This window comes from Rutidosis leptorrhynchoides, chromosome 7 (genome assembly GCF_046630445.1).
Source record: "Rutidosis leptorrhynchoides isolate AG116_Rl617_1_P2 chromosome 7, CSIRO_AGI_Rlap_v1, whole genome shotgun sequence".
NCBI classification, from domain to species: Eukaryota; Viridiplantae; Streptophyta; class Magnoliopsida; order Asterales; family Asteraceae; genus Rutidosis; species Rutidosis leptorrhynchoides.
This window is the reverse complement of record NC_092339.1, coordinates 181,184,514-181,206,991: the sequence shown is the minus strand read 5'-3', so window position 1 is coordinate 181,206,991 and position 22,478 is coordinate 181,184,514. Positions and strand designations below refer to the sequence as shown.

The window sequence follows — 22,478 nt, the reverse complement described above, 5'->3', positions numbered from 1 at the left end:
AACACATGTTCTATATCTATATGATATGCTAACTTAATGATTTAAAACCTGGAAACACGAAAAACACCGTAAAACTGGATTTACGCCGTCGTAGTAACACCGCGGGCTGTTTTGGGTTAGTTAATTAAAAACTATGATAAACTTTGATTTAAAAGTTGTTATTCTGAGAAAATGATTTTTATTATGAACATGAAACTATATCCAAAAATTATGGTTAAACTCAAAGTGGAAGTATGTTTTCTAAAATGGTCATCTAGACGTCGTTCTTTCGACTGAAATGACTACCTTTACAAAAACGACTTGTAACTTATTTTTCCGACTATAAACCTATACTTTTTCTGTTTAGATTCATAAAATAGAGTTCAATATGAAACCATAGCAATTTGATTCACTCAAAACGGATTTAAAATGAAGAAGTTATGGGTAAAACAAGATTGGATAATTTTTCTCATTTTAGCTACGTGAAAATTGGTAACAAATCTATTCCAACCATAACTTAATCAATTTGTATTGTATATTATGTAATCTTGAGATACCATAGACACGTATACAATGTTTCGACCTATCATGTCGACACATCTATATATATTTCGGAACAACCATAGACACTCTATATGTGAATGTTGGAGTTAGCTATACAGGGTTGAGGTTGATTCCAAAATATATATAGTTTGAGTTGTGATCAATACTGAGATACGTATACACTGGGTCGTGGATTGATTCAAGATAATATTTATCGATTTATTTCTGTACATCTAACTGTGGACAACTAGTTATAGGTTACTAACGAGGACAGCTGACTTAATAAACTTAAAACATCAAAATATATTAAAAGTATTGTAAATATATTTTGAACATACTTTAATATATATGTATATATTGTTATAGGTTCGTGAATCAACAGTGGCCAAGTCTTACTTCCCGACGAAGTAAAAATCTGTGAAAGTGAGTTATAGTCCCACTTTTAAAATCTAATATTTTTGGGATGAGAATACATGCAGGTTTTATAAATGATTTACAAAATAGACACAAGTACGTGAAACTACATTCTATGGTTGAATTATCGAAATCGAATATGCCCCTTTTTATTAAGTCTGGTAATCTAAGAATTAGGGAACAGACACCCTAATTGACACGAATCCTAAAGATAGATCTATTGGGCCTAACAAACCCCATCCAAAGTACCGGATGCTTTAGTACTTCGAAATTTATATCATATCCGAAGGGTGTCCCGGAATGATGGGGATATTCTTATATATGCATCTTGTTATTGTCGGTTACCAGGTGTTCACCATATGAATGATTTTTATCTCTATGTATGGGATGTGTATTGAAATATGAAATCTTGTGGTCTATTATTATGATTTGATATATATAGGTTAAACCTATAACTCACCAACATTTTTGTTGACGTTTTAAGCATGTTTATTCTCAGGTGATTATTAAGAGCTTCCGCTGTCGCATACTTAAATAAGGACGAGATTTGGAGTCCATGCTTGTATGATATTGTGTAAAAACTGCATTCAAGAAACTTATTTTGTTGTAACATATTTGTATTGTAAACCATTATGTAATGGTCGTGTGTAAACAGGATATTTTCGATTATCATTATTTGATAATCTACGTAAAGCTTTTTAAACCTTTATTGATGAAATAAAGGTTATGGTTTGTTTTAAAATGAATGCAGTCTTTGAAAAACGTCTCATATAGAGGTCAAAACCTCGCAACGAAATCAATTAATATGGAACGTTTTTAATCAATAAGAACGGGACATTTCAGTTGGTATCAGAGCGTTGGTCTTAGAGAACCAGAATTTTTCATTAGTGTGTCTTATCGAGTTTGTTAGGATGCATTAGTGAGTCTGGACTTCGACCGTGTTTACTTGAAAAATGATTGCTTAACAAATTTTGTTGGAAACTATATATTTTTAACATGTGAATATTATGTGATATATTAATCTCTTAACGCGTTTGATATTATGTGATAGATGTCTACCTTTAGAACAAGTCCCATTGACTCACCTAATAATAATGAAGAGTCAAATGTAAATTGGAATGATTCGTGGACTGATTCACAAGTTCCCGAAGAGGAACCGGAAGAAGAGTCGGAACCGGAAGAAGAGTCGGAACCGGAAGAAGAATCGGAACCGGAAGAAGAATCGGAACCGGATGAAGAAATAGAACCGGTGGGGGAAATAATAAAACGGTTAAGTAAAAGAAAATCCTCAACCAACAGACCAAGGTTAATTATGGTCAATGGTGTTTCCGCCAAGGAAGCAAAATATTGGGAGGATTACCAATTCTCCGATGAATCGGATTCCGACGAGACTTCCGATGATGTTATAGAAATTACCCCAACTGAATTTAAAAAGGCAAAAGAAAATAATAAGGGAAAGTGCATAAAAATAGAGAAATCTAATTCCAACTCCGATGAACTTTATATGTATCGTCAACGCCCGAAGTCCTTAAGTTGTAACAATGACCCGGGAACCTCTAAACCACCAGGTTTTTCTAAACCAATGTGGACAACGATGGCTCGTATTAGGGGAACATCATATATCCCTAGAAACTTGGCAAAACGAACCAAAACCGAAGAAGAAGAAACGAGCGAGTCGGAATAAGATAGTTGTATTCGTGTGGTGTAATATATGTAATATAGTGTTCTTATGCTTTATGATATATGTAAAAATTGCTTGTATTAATAAGTATTTTTTTTATGAATCTAACTCTTGTCTATTTTATAGTTTAAAAACACAAAATGGATAGACAACCCAATATTTTAAGAGACCTACCCGGAGACATGATTGATGAAATCTTGTCTAGAGTCGGCCAGAATTCCTCGGCACAACTATTTAAGGCGAGATCAGTTTGTAAGACATTCGAAGAACGTTCCAAGAATGTCTTGGTTTATAAGAGACTTTCGTTTGAAAGATGGGGGATATCACATTGGGAAACCCATAAGTTACGATGTGTTTACTTTGACGCATATATTGCGGGGAACCCAAATGCTATTTTACGCAACGGGTTAAGAAATTATTTTGACTCAATATATCCGAATATTGGACTTCGTGATTTAGAAAAAGCGGCTAACATGCAACATAAAGAAGCATGTTATGCTTACGGATTTGTAATGTTCGCTTCTCACCAAAGTGAGAACAAGAACATCGGGCTACAACTATTAAACAAAACGTTTCCACAAGTGACGGAGTCGGTAATTGGAGTAAGAAATGAGGTTTTTAGATTATTACGGGACTGTTGGACATTACGTAACCCTCGTCCCTTTGACGACGTTACAACACGCTGTCTTATCAACGGCCATAACGGTTATGTTGCACAAGACCAAGGATGGGAAGTAGTCCTAGTAAAACCAGAATGCATGACTTGTTTCTGGACGTATGAATTACGTGTCTTTATTGCCTTTGCTGAACGACTTGTGTACTAGCTAGAATTATCTTCACAACTATCTTGTATCAAAGTTATTGTGTGCTATATTTCATGCTATATGTAAAATAAGCTGTATTGTAAGTTTGTAAAATATTGTATAAAAGTTTGAACGCGAAATATTATTATAATCAGTTTTTCATATAGAATTGTAGTAGTTGAATTGTATATTAGCTACTAAGTATGAACTTAATGGGTAGGTACTACCCGAATTTAAACTTATAAAACGCTAATATGAAGAAAAAGCTTTTATAAATGAGTTCATATTATGCTACGAAATACTATTAACTACTCTTAATATTCTGTATGATTAACTTGTTCCATTTAACTATTTTGAAGGAAATGGCACCGACTACTCGACACACCGTGAATATGAATGAAGAGGAATTCCGTACTTTTCTAGCTTCAAACATAGCCGCAGTACAGGCTGCGCTACATACCAACAATAACCTTGGATCTAGCAGTACAGGAAATCGTGTAGGATGCACCTACAAAGAATTCACTGCCTGCAAACCTTTGGAATTTGATGGAACCGAAGGACCGATCGGATTGAAACGGTGGACCGAGAAGGTTGAATCGGTGTTTGCCATAAGTAAGTGTACTGAAGAGGACAAAGTGAAGTACGCTACGCATACCTTCACAGGTTCTGCGTTAACATGGTGGAATACCTATCTAGAGCAAGTGGGACAAGATGATGCGTACGCACTACCGTGGTCAGCATTCAAGCACTTGATGAACGAGAAGTACCGTCCCAGAACCGAGGTCAATAAGCTCAAGACAGAACTTAGAGGGTTACGAACCCAAGGATTTGATATTACCACGTACGAAAGACGATTCACAGAATTGTGCCTATTGTGTCCGGGAGCATTCGAAGATGAGGAAGAGAAGATCGACGCGTTTGTGAAGGGATTACCGGAAAGAATTCAAGAAGATATAAGTTCACACGAGCCCGCCTCCATACAACAGGCATGTAGAATGGCTCACAAACTAGTGAACCAGATTGAAGAAAGAATTAAAGAACAGACTGCTGAAGAGGCCAATGTGAAGCAAGTCAAAAGAAAGTGGGAGGAAAACGGTGATAAGAATCACCAATACAACAACAACAGTAATTACAACAATAATCGCAACAATTATCCCAACAATCGCAACATCAATCGCAACTACAACAAACGGCCCAACAACAACAACAACAACAACAACAACAGCAACTACAACAATCATCCCAACAACAATAATAACCGCAACAACAACAACAATCAGAAGCAGCTATGCCAAAGGTGTGAAAAGAATCACTCGGGGTTCTGCACCAAATTTTACAACAAGTGTAAAAGAAATGGTCATAGCGCGGCGAAGTGTGAGGTCTACGGACCAGGGGTTAATAGAACGAAAGGAACAAATGGTGTCGGAACGAGTAATGGCGGAGCAAGTAGTGTCGGAGCAAGTTATGCCAATGTAGTTTGTTATAAATGTGGAAAACCGGGCCACATTATTAGAAATTGCCCGAACCAGGAGAACACGAATGGACAAGGCCGTGGAAGAGTTTTCAATATTAATGCGGTAGAGGCACAGGAAGACCCGGAGCTTGTTACGGGTACGTTTCTTATTGACAATAAATCTGCTTACGTTTTATTTGATTCGGGTGCGGATAGAAGCTATATGAGTAGAGATTTTTGTGCTAAATTAAGTTGTCCATTGACGCCTTTGGATAGTAAATTTTTACTCGAATTAGCAAATGGTAAATTAATTTCAGCAGATAATATATGTCGGAATCGAGAAATTAAACTGGTTAGCGAAACATTTAAGATTGATTTGATACCAGTAGAGTTAGGGAGTTTTGATGTGATAATCGGTATGGACTGGTTGAAAGAAGTGAAAGCGGAGATCGTTTGTTACAAAAATGCAATTCGCATTATACGAGAAAAAGGAAAACCCTTAATGGTGTACGGAGAAAAGGGCAACACGAAGCTACATCTTATTAGTAATTTGAAGGCACAAAAACTAATAAGAAAAGGTTGCTATGCTGTTCTAGCACACGTCGAGAAAGTACAAACTGAAGAAAAGAGCATCAATGATGTTCCCATCGCAAAAGAATTTCCCGATGTATTTCCGAAAGAATTACCGGGATTACCCCCACATCGATCCGTTGAATTTCAAATAGATCTTGTACCAGGAGCTGCACCAATAGCTCGTGCTCCTTACAGACTCGCACCCAGCGAGATGAAAGAACTGCAAAGCCAATTACAAGAACTTTTAGAGCGTGGTTTCATTCGACCAAGCACATCACCGTGGGGAGCTCCTGTTTTGTTTGTCAAGAAGAAAGATGGTACATTCAGGTTGTGTATCGACTACTGAGAGTTGAACAAACTTACCATCAAGAACCGCTACCCACTACCGAGAATCGACGACTTATTTGATCAACTACAAGGCTCGTCTGTTTATTCAAAGATTGACTTACGTTCCGGGTATCATCAAATGCGGGTGAAAGAAGATGATATTCCAAAGACTGCTTTCAGAACACGTTACGGTCATTACGAGTTTATGGTCATGCCGTTTGGTTTAACTAATGCAGCAGCTGTGTTCATGGACCTTATGAACCGAGTGTGTGGACCATACCTTGACAAGTTTGTCATTGTTTTCATTGATGACATACTTATTTACTCAAAGAATGACCAAGAACACGGCGAACATTTGAGAAAGGTGTTAGAAGTATTGAGGAAGGAAGAATTGTACGCTAAGTTTTCAAAGTGTGCATTTTGGTTGGAAGAAGTTCAATTCCTCGGTCACATAGTGAACAAAGAAGGTATTAAGGTAGATCCGGCAAAGATAGAAACTGTTGAAAAGTGGGAAACCCCGAAAACTCCGAAACACATACGCCAGTTTTTAGGACTAGCTGGTTACTACAGAAGGTTCATCCAAGACTTTTCCAGAATAGCAAAACCCTTGACTGCATTAACGCATAAAGGGAAGAAATTTGAATGGAATGATGAACAAGAGAAAGCGTTTCAGTTATTGAAGAAAAAGCTAACTACGGCACCTATATTGTCATTGCCTGAAGGGAATGATGATTTTGTGATTTATTGTGATGCATCAAAGCAAGGTCTCGGTTGTGTATTAATGCAACGAACGAAGGTGATTGCTTATGCGTCTAGACAATTGAAGATTCACGAACAAAATTATACGACGCATGATTTGGAATTAGGGGCGGTTGTTTTTGCATTAAAGACTTGGAGACACTACTTATATGGGGTCAAAAGTATTATATATACCGACCACAAAAGTCTTCAACACATATTTAATCAGAAACAACTGAATATGAGGCAGCGTAGGTGGATTGAATTATTGAATGATTACGACTTTGAGATTCGTTACCACCCGGGGAAGGCAAATGTGGTAGCCGATGCCTTGAGCAGGAAGGACAGAGAACCCATTCGAGTAAAATCTATGAATATAATGATTCATAATAACATTACTACTCAAATAAAGGAGGCGCAACAAGGAGTTTTAAAAGAGGGAAATTTAAAGGATGAAATACCCAAAGGATCGGAGAAGCATCTTAATATTCGGGAAGACGGAACCCGGTATAGGGCTGAAAGGATTTGGGTACCAAAATTTGGAGATATGAGAGAAATGGTACTTAGAGAAGCTCATAAAACCAGATACTCAATACATCCTGGAACGGGGAAGATGTACAAGGATCTCAAGAAACATTTTTGGTGGCCGGGTATGAAAGCCGATATTGCTAAATACGTAGGAGAATGTTTGACGTGTTCTAAGGTCAAAGCTGAGCATCAGAAACCATCAGGTCTACTTCAACAACCCGAAATCCCGGAATGTAAATGGGAAAACATTACCATGGATTTCATCACTAAATTGCCAAGGACTGCAAGTGGTTTTGATACTATTTAGGTAATAGTTGATCGTCTCACCAAATCAGCACACTTCCTACCAATAAGAGAAGATGACAAGATGGAGAAGTTAGCACGACTGTATTTGAAGGAAGTCGTCTCCAGACATGGAATACCAATCTCTATTATCTCTGATAGGGATGGCAGATTTATTTCAAGATTCTGGCAAACATTACAGCAAGCATTAGGAACTCGTCTAGACATGAGTACTGCCTATCATCCACAAACTGATGGGCAAAGCGAAAGGACGATACAAACGCTTGAAGACATGCTACGAGCATGTGTTATTGATTTCGGAAATAGTTGGGATCGACATCTACCGTTAGCAGAATTTTCCTACAACAACAGCTACCATTCAAGCATTGAGATGGCGCCGTTTGAAGCATTTTATGGTAGAAAGTGCAGGTCTCCGATTTGTTGGAGTGAAGTGGGGGATAGACAGATTACGGGTCCGGTGATTATACAAGAAACTACCGAGAAGATCATCCAAATTCAACAACGGTTGAAAACCGCCCAAAGTCGACAAAAGAGCTACGCTGACATTAAAAGAAAAGATATAGAATTTGAAATTGGAGAGATGGTCATGCTTAAAGTTGCACCTTGGAAAGGCGTTGTTCGATTTGGTAAACGAGGGAAATTAAATCCAAGGTATATTGGACCATTCAAGATTATTGATCGTGTCGGACCAGTAGCTTACCGACTAGAGTTACCTCAACAACTCGCGGCTGTACATAACACTTTCCACGTCTCGAATTTGAAGAAATGTTTTGCTAAAGAAGATCTCACTATTCCGTTAGATGAAATCCAAATCAACGAAAAACTTCAATTCATCGAAGAACCCGTCGAAATAATGGATCGTGAGGTTAAAAGACTTAAGCAAAACAAGATACCAATTGTTAAGGTTCGATGGAATGCTCGTAGAGGACCCGAGTTCACCTAGGAGCGTGAAGATCAGATGAAGAAGAAATACCCGCATCTATTTCAAGAAGATTCGTCAACACCTTCAACAGCTTAAAATTTCGGGACGAAATTTATTTAACAGGTAGGTACTGTAGTGACCCGAACTTTTCCATGTTTATATATATTAATTGAGATTGATATTTACATGATTAAATGTTTCCAACATGTTAAGCAATTAAACTTGTTAAGACTTGATTAATTGAAATAGGTTTCATATAGACAATTGACCACCCAAGTTGACCGGTGATTCACGAACGTTAAAACTTGTAAAAACTATATGATGACATATATATGGATATATATATAGTTAACATGATACTATGATAAGTAAACATATCATTAAGTATATTAACAATGAACTACATATGTAAAAACAAGACTACTAACTTAATGATTTTTAAACGAGACATATATGTAACGATTATCGTTGTAAAGACATTTAATGTATATATATCATATTAAGAGATATTCATACATGATAATATCATGATAATATAATAATTTAAAATCTCATTTGATATTATAAACATTGGGTTAACAACATTTAACAAGACCGTTAACCTAAAGGTTTAAAAACAACACTTACATGTAACGACTAACGATGACTTAACGACTCAGTTAAAATGTATATACATGTAGTGTTTTAATATGTATTTATACACTTTTGAAAGACTTCAATACACTTATCAAAATACTTCTACTTAACAAAAATGCTTACAATTACATCCTCGTTCAGTTTCATCAACAATTCTACTCGTATGCACCCGTATTCGTACTCGTACAATACACAGCTTTTAGATGTATGTACTATTGGTATATACACTCCAATGATCAGCTCTTAGCAGCCCATGTGAGTCACCTAACACATGTGGGAACCATCATTTGGCAACTAGCATGAAATATCTCATAAAATTACAAAAATATGAGTAATCATTCATGACTTATTTACATGAAAACAAAATTACATATCCTTTATATCTAATCCATACACCAACGACCAAAAACACCTACAAACACTTTCATTCTTCAATTTTCTTCATCTAATTGATCTCTCTCAAGTTCTATCTTCAAGTTCTAAGTGTTCTTCATAAATTCCAAAAGTTCTAGTTTCATAAAATCAAGAATACTTTCAAGTTTGCTAGCTCACTTCCAATCTTGTAAGGTGATCATCCAACCTCAAGAAATCTTTGTTTCTTACAGTAGGTTATCATTCTAATACAAGGTAATAATCATATTCAAACTTTGGTTCAATTTCTATAACTATAACAATCTTATTTCAAGTGATGATCTTACTTGAACTTGTTTTCGTGTCATGATTCTCCTTCAAGAACTTCGAGCCATCCAAGGATCCATTGAAGCTAGATCAATTTTTCTCTTTTCCAGTAGGTTTATCCAAGGAAATTAAGGTAGTAATGATGTTCATAACATCATTCGATTCATACATATAAAGCTATCTTATTCGAAGGTTTAAACTTGTAATCACTAGAACATAGTTTAGTTAATTCTAAACTTGTTCGCAAACAAAAGTTAATCCTTCTAACTTGACTTTTAAAATCAACTAAACACATGTTCTATATCTATATGATATGCTAACTTAATGATTTAAAACCTGGAAACACGAAAAACACCGTAAAACCGGATTTACGCCGTCGTAGTAACACCGCGGGCTGTTTTGGGTTAGTTAATTAAAAACTATCATAAACTTTGATTTAAAAGTTGTTATTCTGAGAAAATGATTTTTATTATGAACATGAAACTATATCCAAAAATTATGGTTAAACTCAAAGTGGAAGTATGTTTTCTAAAATGGTCATCTAGACGTCGTTCTTTCGACTGAAATGACTACCTTTACAAAAACGACTTGTAACTTATTTTTCCAACTATAAACCTATACTTTTTCTGTTTAGATTCATAAAATAGAGTTCAATATGAAACCATAGCAATTTGATTCACTCAAAACGGATTTAAAATGAAGAAGTTATGGGTAAAACAAGATTGGATAATTTTTCTCATTTTAGCTACGTGAAAATTGGTAACAAATCTATTCCAACCATAACTTAATCAATTTGTATTGTATATTATGTAATCTTGAGATACCATAGACACGTATACAATGTTTCGACCTATCATGTCGACACATCTATATATATTTCGGAACAACCATAGACACTCTATATGTGAATGTTGGAGTTAGCTATACAGGGTTGAGGTTGATTCCAAAATATATATAGTTTGAGTTGTGATCAATACTGAGATACGTATACACTGGGTCGTGGATTGATTCAAGATAATATTTATCGATTTATTTCTGTACATCTAACTGTGGACAACTAGTTATAGGTTACTAACGAGGACAACTGACTTAATAAACTTAAAACATCAAAATATATTAAAAGTATTGTAAATATATTTTGAACATACTTTAATATATATGTATATATTGTTATAGGTTCGTGAATCAACAGTGGCCAAGTCTTACTTCCCGATGAAGTAAAAATCTGTGAAAGTGAGTTATAGTCCCACTTTTAAAATCTAATATTTTTGGGATGAGAATACATGCAGGTTTTATAAATGATTTACAAAATAGACACAAGTACGTGAAACTACATTCTATGGTTGAATTATCGAAATCGAATATGCCCCTTTTTATTAAGTCTGGTAATCTAAGAATTAGGGAACAGACACCCTAATTGACGCGAATCCTAAAGATAGATCTATTGGGCCTAACAAACCCCATCCAAAGTACCGGATGCTTTAGTACTTCGAAATTTATATCATATCCGAAGGGTGTCCCGGAATGATGGGGATATTCTTATATATGCATCTTGTTATTGTCGGTTACCAGGTGTTCACCATATGAATGATTTTTATCTCTATGTATGGGATGTGTATTGAAATATGAAATCTTGTGGTCTATTATTATGATTTGATATATATAGGTTAAACCTATAACTCACCAACATTTTTGTTGACGTTTTAAGCATGTTTATTCTCAGGTGATTATTAAGAGCTTCCGCTGTCGCATACTTAAATAAGAACGAGATTTGGAGTCCATGCTTGTATGATATTGTGTAAAAACTGCATTCAAGAAACTTATTTTGTTGTAACATATTTGTATTGTAAACCATTATGTAATGGTCGTGTGTAAACAGGATATTTTAGATTATCATTATTTGATAATCTACGTAAAGCTTTTTAAACCTTTATTGATGAAATAAAGGTTATGGTTTGTTTTAAAATGAATGCAGTCTTTGAAAAACGTCTCATATAGAGGTCAAAACCTCGCAACGAAATCAATTAATATGGAACGTTTTTAATCAATAAGAACGGGACATTTCATACTATACTTTAACTTTACCTTTACTTTACTTTTACTTTACTTTAACTTTAATAATTCATACTTTAATAATTCACTTTAATAATTCATACTTTAATAATTCACTTTAATAATTCATACTTTAATAATTCACTTTAATAATTCATACTTTAATAATTCACTTTAATAATTCATACTTTAATAATTCACTTTAATAATTCATACTTTAATAATTCACTTTAATAATTCATACTTTAATAATTCACTTTAATAATTTAAAAATCTATTATAAATAGAATTCAATAGGTTTCATTATTTCATAGAAACTTGAAAATATATTTCTCTAAACTCTCTCAATCGATTTACATATATATATATATATATATATATATATATATATATATATATATATATATATATATATATATATATATATATATATATATATATATATATATATATATGTATATATATTTGCTCTGTATTATTTCAAGATATTATTAGTATACATAAAATATTACGACGGAGTAATGTCCGAGTGATTTCAAAATAGTTTTTTGAATGAGTCGAAGCTAAGGAAATTTTGGGTTATAGCTATGGAGGTGATGGCTATGGTTCATGGGTATGCTCGTGAGGTCAATCTAGTGTTTATCATATCCGTTGCGTCTACGTACTTTCCTGCAATATTGAATCTCAATATTGATACGTGAGCACTCATAACTTAACTTTTATATATCAATAGTGTATCCCTGACTAGTGCTCGAGTATATAGGATTATGCATGCTTGTACATTAGATATTGTCCTTAGATAGGTTTGTTGAATCCTGAATTAGATACATATGCTACTGAGATAGGGTATATGATATGCATGTCATTGGAAAGCTGGCGAAAAATTAAAAACTTTTCATTTAGATATCGAATGGTTTCGATGAACGGATTTGAAGTTATAGTCAACTGAATTTTAGTATTATTGTTAAAATGATTATTATTACTATCGTCGTTATTATTTTAATAGAAATATCATTGTTATTATAAAATATCATTATTATTATTATGTTAGTATTATCATTTTATCATAATAACATTTTTAGTAAATATAAATATTGTTATTTTTTATAGAATAATAATAATTATTATTACAAAATAATACAACTTTTACTTATTATTATTATGATCAATATTATTTTATCAAATAAATAGGGGATACAAATATATTTTTCACCACGCGTAATATAATTACATTAATAATACTTACCACTATAGTTTTAAGATATTAAGTGAACTTTATAAATTTTACTACTTAAGATATATAAAAGTATATTTTATCATATATAAACGTTAATATAAATTTTTATTAATAAATGACTTTTATTATTATAAAATCTAATAAATATATTTAAATATATAAAACGACTATAGTTAAGTTATATAATAAACACGTATAAATTTTAGAAGTCATTTTGGGTCAAGTTGACTTTTGTTGACTTTTGCATATTAGTCTCGAGCATTAGGATTGTGGTACACTATGACTTGACCAAAAATTGTTAGACAAATATTGACCAACATATAAATATATATAATAATATAGGTTCGTGAATCCGAGGCCAACCTTGCACTTGTTAAATGACGTTATATGTATTTTTACTACGAAATACAGTATGGTGAGTTTCATTTGCTCCCTTTTATATATATTTTTGGGACCGAGAATACATGCGCTGTTTTTATAAATGTTTTACGAAATAGGCAAAAGTACTAAAACTAATTCTACGTGGGTTTAAACCAGAAATATACCCTTAGCTTGGTAACATTAAACTACTTGTCTATGTACGGTAGGCGCGAATCCTAAAGATAGATCTATTGGGCCTGACAAACCCCATCCTGACTATGGGATGCTTTAGTACTTCGAGGTTATTTTAAACACACCTGATCTGGTGTACTTCAGAGGGTAAAACATGAACGTTAAGGCTTGTTACCGGGTGCCTACAATTTATAGAATACTCTTATATACTTGCGAGTGTACATATATTTATAAACGGAAATCTTGTGGTCTATTAATATATTGAAATGATTGTTATGATAAACCTATGAACTCACCAACCTTTTGGTTGACACTTTAAAGCATGTTTATTCTCAGGTATTAAAGAAATCTTCCGCTGTGCATTAGCTCATTTTAAGGATATTACATGGAGTCATTCATGGTGTATTTTGAAAGACGTTGCATTCGAGTCATTGAGTTCATCAAGATTATTATTATGTCAATTATAGTTGGATGTATTATGAAATGGTGTGCATGCCGTCAACTTTCGTTGTAAAAAAAGTTTGTCTTTTAAAAATGAATGCAATGTTTGTAAAATGTATCATATAGAGGTCAAAATACCTCGCGATGTAATCAACTATTGTGAATCGTTTATAATGTATATGAACGAGTCCTTTCAGTTGGTATCAAAGCAGTGGTCTTAGCGAACCAGGTCTGCATTAGTGTGTCTAACTGATAGTCGTTAGGATGCATTAATAAGCCTGGACTTCGACCGTGTCTGCATGTCAAAAGTTTTGCTTATCATTTTTGTCGGAAATTGCCTGCTTATCATTCTTAGTCTAGACACGTCTTACTGCATTGATTGCATGAATAGTGTATAGACAAAATTTATATCTTAGCGTATCTGCTAATCCATATCTTAGCGTATCTGTTACTGTAAACTTTGCCTGACATATCCCGTAATTTCCTCCGTAATCTACGAAATCTTTTGCGCTATATATATAGATATTCTATGTAATTAGAATACCACCCGATAGCCGAAAAATCATTTCATATCGAAAAATTCTTTATTCAATCGAACGAAATGGAATTCGTCATTAGTTCAAGTCCCTCGAATTCCGATATGGAATCCCACTCAAGCTCCGAAAGCAGTGTGACCGGAATGGATCAACCAATTAGCCATCATCTATTCTGGATGAATTGGGGATAGGTTCGTAGCCTCCTCAATAATTGGAGACAAGAAGAAGGTGATCCCTTCCATCCACCACATTGCCCTCTTGGCGATGAACCTGAAGCACTTACCGGCGAACCGGCCCGAAACACCATTTTCTCTCTCATTTTCAGAGTATCTCGTCACGATTATATACTACATCAAATTCTAGATTTTATTTATCCGTTCGTCCGAACCGACAATCACCCCGGTGTAATAGAAGAAGTCAACGAGCTTCGCGCTCGAGTAGTGGCTTTAGAGAATATGGTGCAAGGGTTACAAACACCAACAAATAATGAAGTATTAATTCATAATTTCAATTTTATTGAATAAATACTCCGTAAAAGTTATGTAATTTTTAAAGTCTTTAGGGATTATTCAGTTCTAGTTTCAACCGAAAATCAAATGAGATTAATTTAATATTAACTCATTAAATCTATGTTACATTTGAAGAAAATATGCACATATATATTTTCATAAAGACTGTAATAAAATTCTGTTGTACAAAATATTAATTGTGAATTTTTTTTTAACGGGTAGGTAATACCCGAGAGATATATAAATTCACAATTAATATATTACATTTTTCGAATCTGATTAAGCAAATCATCAACTATACTCCCAAAATCTCACAACAATATACATTCTTGTATAGAAATCAAAGCAACCATTCTCACCCAAATTTGATTACACATTCTGATTTTGACAAATCAAAATCCAAGTCATGATTTAACAGAAGAGATCACTCTTAGATTCCTACATCTTTCAAAGCTATACTTTGACTTCAAAACCGTGTTAGAACATCATATGTATATTAATGATTACAAACTGTGTTCAAACTCTCCGAAGTTTTCGAAGACACTTCAAACAATGAACAATCGAGATGATGATCCAACCACATATTACCCACATTTATGTACCTAAAAAGCTCTCGAAGCCAAAGTCATAGTTCGACGCGTATCCGTGTCAGACCCTTTGGCATTTATTAGCTAAAATGACATTTCAATTCCTTTTCAAAGTAGACAGTTTTGTCACAGCTCCAGCAAGTCAACTTCGACTTTTCAGTCGGACTAGTCTTATTATAACCTCGATAGATACGTTGCCCTTTCGTCATCGTTACTGGGGACCTTTCATATCTCGCCACCTTAGCAATAAACTTACCAACAACTTCAATTATCTTTGACTTTTCGAAAAATCATTATATTTATTGAAATCACATCATTTACTCATTCGCATCTTGTAACGAGAATTGTCATATGAATCATCAAAAAACAGTAACCAGTATTTTGAAATCTCGCAGCATGTCTATGCCAACAGTTATATGTGTACGTAAAACGTCTATCTCCTAGACTTACATACTTTGAATGTGAAGTTCTGAAAAATATTTTGAACTGCAAACTAGTTCTTGAAATGCTGACGAAGCATCAAAAACTGTAAACGATCTTAACAGTAAAAAGTTTGATGACAAAGAATAGTAAGGTGGAAAAGCTGAGAAAAAGAGAAGGTTTGGAACTGGAAAACGGATTGAACAGACTATGAAGGAGGCTGTGGACAAATCACAAAGACTAAATCTGCCTTCAAAGAATCCAAATGATTCAGTGCCTGCTAAAGTCATTAACGAATACCTTACTCTTTATTCTAAACCTTTACAGACAAATCTTCATCATCATCCATCAATATTAGAAATTCTAAGATATTATCATATCTTTCATTATAAATATCCGCGATATTTCTGAAGATATTTTCACAACTAATCTTATCTGAAGTCATTTATCTCTTTGCGCTATCAGTGTTACATCATATAAGAAACTATTAGTTTCTATATTCTATAAACTTTCGAGTTTAAATTATGAATGTTTTGAAGTAGTGTTGGGAACTGAAGCATGAGTTAGTATAATATAATGACACTTGATCAACGTGATTATATTACAGTAAGTCATGCTGAGTTTCTAATGGGACATGACGATTCACAGACCATGTCGTCATCATGTTCCATGTTACACGACTCTTGTATTCTATTTAATCTCTAAAAATATCAAGAATATATTTTCTTGATGATTCGGTCTTTTCAGGGTATTCTGGTAAATTAACAAATCAAGATCGTGCCATTACCATTTCCTTCTTAGAACATTAACTATGTTCATTCTGAAATTCATATCTGTGAATACTGGACCATTACAAACGTTGCTTAATCGCAAGAAGAAGAAACGAAAGGACAAAACTCCAAAATAGAAATTGGAGTATAAATCGCAGCAAATAGAAGGGAGCATTAACTGTGGATATCAATGATTATAGAAGACAAAAGCAGGGGCTTTGAAATATAAGGGAAGATATAAAACCCAACAACCACCCAAAAATTATAAACCGTATATATCGATGCATATAGCAATATAAAGACACGGAAGAACTAAAAACACTATAAAACCGAGAGTATAGTAGAAGTAAATAGATTCTTCCGGAGCCAGATGAAAAAGAAGAACGACAGATATAAAAGTGAGGAGTATATCGAGAATCAGTACTGGATGAAGCATATTGACAAATACTTTAAAATATGAGTTGAGGGAGAAAGAATAGAAGGTGTGAGTTGTAAGGAAACGAAGGAGGTGGATTTATAGTGAAATACCCGACAGAGAAATCAAGATGGATTATCGTATTAATTCGAAGAGAATCATAATCTCCTTAATCACCGAAGCATCAAATCCAACATAGATTACAAAGATTTTCTTTAAATTCGAAGATCAATTGTGATGACGTCAAAAGATATGACGAATCACTATAATCTTATTTCCTTCATTTACGATAACTTCCCTCATACGCTTTGAGTAATCGAATTATTTTATCCATACTTCTTAGAAATGATAAAACTTCATAATCGTCATAATAACATTCTCAATTTTAGCCATAACGACCTCTATCAAATTTCGGGGACGAAATTTCTTTAACGGGTAGGTACTGTGACGACCCGAAAATTTCCGACTAAATTTAAACTTTATCTTTATATTATTCTGACACGATAAGCAATGTTTGTTAAGTTAAATCTCAAGGATTTTAAACTATGTTTATACATTCATTTAAACCTCGACCAAATTCCAATGATTCACGAACCATTAAATGAACATATATGAATATGTATGTATATGTGTATATGTTATAAATTGAAAATGTCAATAAAGTATTTAAAAGTATAATGCTTTATATGAACGTATTTGTTTCAATATGATTATCGATGAAATTAAAAAAAATATATTAAATGATTGAATTATCAGAAACATTGAATTATGATTACAAGTCTCTGTTGAGAGGTCCACTATGATTTGAGAAATCTATTCCTCTTAACGATATTCAGAATAATTTGTAAAGCTATTTATAAATAAAAATAAAAAGTGTCATTTACGAAAGTTAGACAAAAGCTAGTGGAGAATTGGTTTCCATAATATTCTATTAATCTATTTTCAAACGTACAAAAACGTTTTCAGTTTGAAAAGAACTTTATTATTAAAACGTATATAACTTTTATAAATATCTAGAATCACTTTTGACAACTCATTACTTAACCAGTATAATAAATATAACGATATTTATATTTTATTTCATTAAATATATATAACAATTTAAATTAATATTATATATATTTATACGCGTATTATACATATAGTTTTTATACTTTTACTATACTTTAACTTTACCTTTACTTTACTTTTACTTTACTTTAACTTTAATAATTCATACTTTAATAATTCACTTTAATAATTCATACTTTAATAATTCACTTTAATAATTCATACTTTAATAATTCATACTTTAATAATTCACTTTAATAATTCATACTTTAATAATTCACTTTAATAATTCATACTTTAATAATTTACTTTAATAATTCAAAAATATATTATAAATAGAATTCAATAGGTTTCATTATTTCATAGAAACTTGAAAATATATTTCTCTAAACTCTCTCAATCGATTTACGTATATATATATATATATATATATATATATATATATATATATATATATATATATATATATATATATATATATATATATATATATATATATATATATATATATATATATTTGCTATGTATTATTTCAAGATATTATTAGTATACATAAAATATTACGACGGAGTGATGTCCGAGTGATTTCAAAATAGTTTTTTGAATGAGTCGAAGCTAAGGAAATTATGGGTTATAGCTATGGAGGTGATGGGTATGGTTCATGGGTATGCTCGTGAGGTCAATCTAGTGTTTATCATATCTGTTGCGTCTACGTACTTTCCTGCAATATTGAATCTCAATATTGATACGTGAGCACTCATAACTTAACTTTTATATATCAATAGTGTATCCCTGACTAGTGCTCGAGTATATAGGATTATGCATGCTTGTACATTCGATATTGTCCTTAGATAGGTTTGTTGAATCCTGAATTAGATACATATGCTACTGAGATAGGGTATATGATATGCATGTCATTGGAAGTTGGCGAAAAATTAAAAACTTTTCATTTAGATATCGAATGGTTTCGATGAACGGATTTGAAGTTATAGTCAACTGAATTTTAGTATTATTGTTAAAATGATTATTATTACTATCGTCGTTATTATTTTAATAGAAATATCATTGTTATTATAAAATATCATTATTATTATTATGTTAGTATTATCATTTTATCATAATAACATTTTTAGTAAATATAAATATTGTTATTTTTTATAGAATAATAATAATTATTATTACAAAATAATACAACTTTTACTTATTATTATTATGATCAATATTATTTTATCAAATAAATAGGGGATACAAATATATTTTTCACCACGCGTAATATAATTACATTAATAATACTTACCACTATAGTTTTAAGATATTAAGTGAACTTTATAAATTTTACTACTTAAGATATATAAAAGTATATTTTATCATATATAAACGTTAATATAAATTTTTATTAATAAATGACTTTTATTATTATAAAATCTAATAAATATATTTAAATATATAAAACGACTATAGTTAAGTTATATAATAAACACGTATAAATTTTAGAAGTCATTTTGGGTCAAGTTGACTTTTGTTGACTTTTGCATATTAGTCTCGAGCATTAGGATTGTGGTACACTATGACTTGACCAAAAATTGTTAGACAAATATTGACCAACATATAAATATATATAATAATATAGGTTCGTGAATCCGAGGCCAACCTTGCACTTGTTAAATGACGTTATATGTATTTTTACTACGAAATACAGTATGGTGAGTTTCATTTGCTCCCTTTTATATATATTTTTGGGACCGAGAATACATGCGCTGTTTTTATAAATGTTTTACGAAATAGGCACAAGTACTAAAACTAATTCTACGTGGGTTTAAACCAGAAATATACCCTTAGCTTGGTAACATTAAACTACTTGTCTATGTACGGTAGGCGCGAATCCTAAAGATAGATCTATTGGGCCTGACAAACCCCATCCTGACTATGGGATGCTTTAGTACTTCGAGGTTATTTTAAACACACCTGATCTGGTGTACTTCAGAGGGTAAAACATGAACGTTAAGGCTTGTTACCGGGTGCCTACAATTTATAGAATACTCTTGTACACTTGCGAGTGTACATATATTTATAAACGGAAATCTTGTGGTCTATTAATATATTGAAATGATTGTTATGATAAACCTATGAACTCACCAACCTTTTGGTTGACACTTTAAAGCATGTTTATTCTCAGGTATTAAAGAAATCTTCCGCTGTGCATTAGCTCATTTTAAGGATATTACATGGAGTCATTCATGGTATATTTTGAAAGACGTTGCATTCGAGTCATTGAGTTCATCAAGATTATTATTATGTCAATTATAGTTGGATGTATTATGAAATGGTGTGCATGCCGTCAACTTTCGTTGTAAAAAAAGTTTGTCTTTTAAAAACGAATGCAATGTTTGTAAAATGTATCATATAGAGGTCAAAATACCTCGCGATGTAATCAACTATTGTGAATCGTTTATAATGTATATGAACGAGTCCTTTCATAATGGAACCACCAGCTACTATGTCGATGTCTTTTCGTGTAGTAATGTCGCATCCTTGGTAGAATATTTGTACTATTTGATAAGTGTCTAAACCATGTTGAGGACATCCTCTCAACAACTTTCCAAATCTTGTCCATGCCTCATATAGAGTTTCATTTGTCTTCTGTGTGAACGTAACAATTTATCCTTGAAGTCTCACGGCTTTAGATGTCGGAAAGAATCTTTTAAGAAATTTCTCAACTAAAACATCCCATGTATCAATCGCTCCTTCAGGTAACGATTCTAACCAATCTTTGGCTTCTCCCTTTAAAGTCCAGGAAAATAACATGAGATAGATCTGTTCATCCTTAACTTCTCTGATTTTAAATAGAGTACAGATCCAATTAAAGGTACGAAGATGTTCGTTTGGATCTTCTTTTGGCGTACCACTAAATTGGCATTGATTAGTTACCATGTGTAGGATTTGTCCTTTGATTTCATAATCTGGCACATTAATGTCTAGTTGAGTAATGGCATGACCTTGGCCAGTGCGTGTAGCCCTCATTCGATCCTCCATTCTTAGAGGTTCCTGATTTTCCATGATTGAATTTGTTGAATATGAATTACTAAGGGATTCTGACTTAATGGTTTCTTCCTCGACAATCTCTGGATGAGTGATTTGTGGTTCAGGAGGAATGATTAGTGGTTCAGGATCTCTGAATTATCCTTGAATATCCTCCAGGTTCTCAATTGTGAGGTCGGGTTCAAAAAATGGATTATCGGAAATTTGAATCGGAGTACATGGTCGACTTGATGATGATTCTAAAGAGAAATCAACGGCGACAATGTTGGCTAGATGTCTTGATCGAGTTATAGGAGGTGAACGTATGAAAGGTGGTGAACGTTTTGCTCAGTGCATTCACTGAATATCCTATTAGTTATAAAAATAAAAAAATTATATAAGTTATCAAATTAATAGAATTTTCTGATTTTCCCCACGTTTTGAATAGCCAAAAGATGCAGCAGGTAGCCAGGACCCTTTAAATCGGAAGGTCACAACTCGCCACTAACAAATCCAACTATTACTACAAACCAGAAAATTTTGGATGTCTATCAATTTAACCGCTTAAAATAATTTTTTTTCCGTCGAAATTTAAAGAAAATATAGAAAATTCTAGGTCCTAAAAACTAGAGCGTAGAAATGAGAAAGAAAAAGCGCGTCGAGAAATAAGAGTCGAAAAACTAACAGTCAAAAAATAAAAATAAGAAAATAAAGCGTCGAAACTTAGAATTCTAAAAACTTAAGACTAAAAGTTGCGTCTAAAGGTATTAAAGTTTAAAGGTATTCTATATCCAAAATGGCAATAACTTAATTAGGCACTAAAATCTATTTAAAACTAAAGCTATAATTGACGTCGTAAAATTCTAAAGCGTCTAAATCTTAATCTAAAGAAAATGAACTTAAGGGATTTTACGGCAAAGCTTAAGAATCTAGAAATATAAAATTACTACGGCAAAATACTAAGTTTAAACTTAATTACGAACGAAAATTATAAACTACTTACTAAATAATAAAAAGATACAAAAATGATAAAATTACTTATTTTTATAAAAATATTATTTTTTTATTATTATTTTATAAAAGTATTAATTTATATATTAATAAAACTAATTAAAACTTAAGAATACAAATTTATTTTAAAACTAACTAAATATTAATTTAATTAAACCCTAATTAACTAATTAATTAATAATAATAATAAAAACCTAACCCTAATTCTGATCAGACGAGGTTGCAGTCCTGTCACCTTAGCTCATGCGATCGCATTAGTTGAGGGTTTTAAATCCATGCGGTCGCATGGTGTGTGGATCCAG

At 32.5% G+C, this 22,478-nt stretch overlaps 1 non-coding gene across 1 annotated transcript; it reads left to right on the top strand.

The window, feature by feature from the left end:
• The first annotated feature begins 20,713 nt into the window (after window positions 1-20,713).
• LOC139860848 (small nucleolar RNA R71) lies at window positions 20,714-20,820 on the top strand. Its single transcript, XR_011763465.1, has one exon. It is a non-coding gene; the product is annotated as a small nucleolar RNA R71 (small nucleolar RNA).
• The last annotated feature ends 1,658 nt before the right edge of the window (window positions 20,821-22,478 follow it).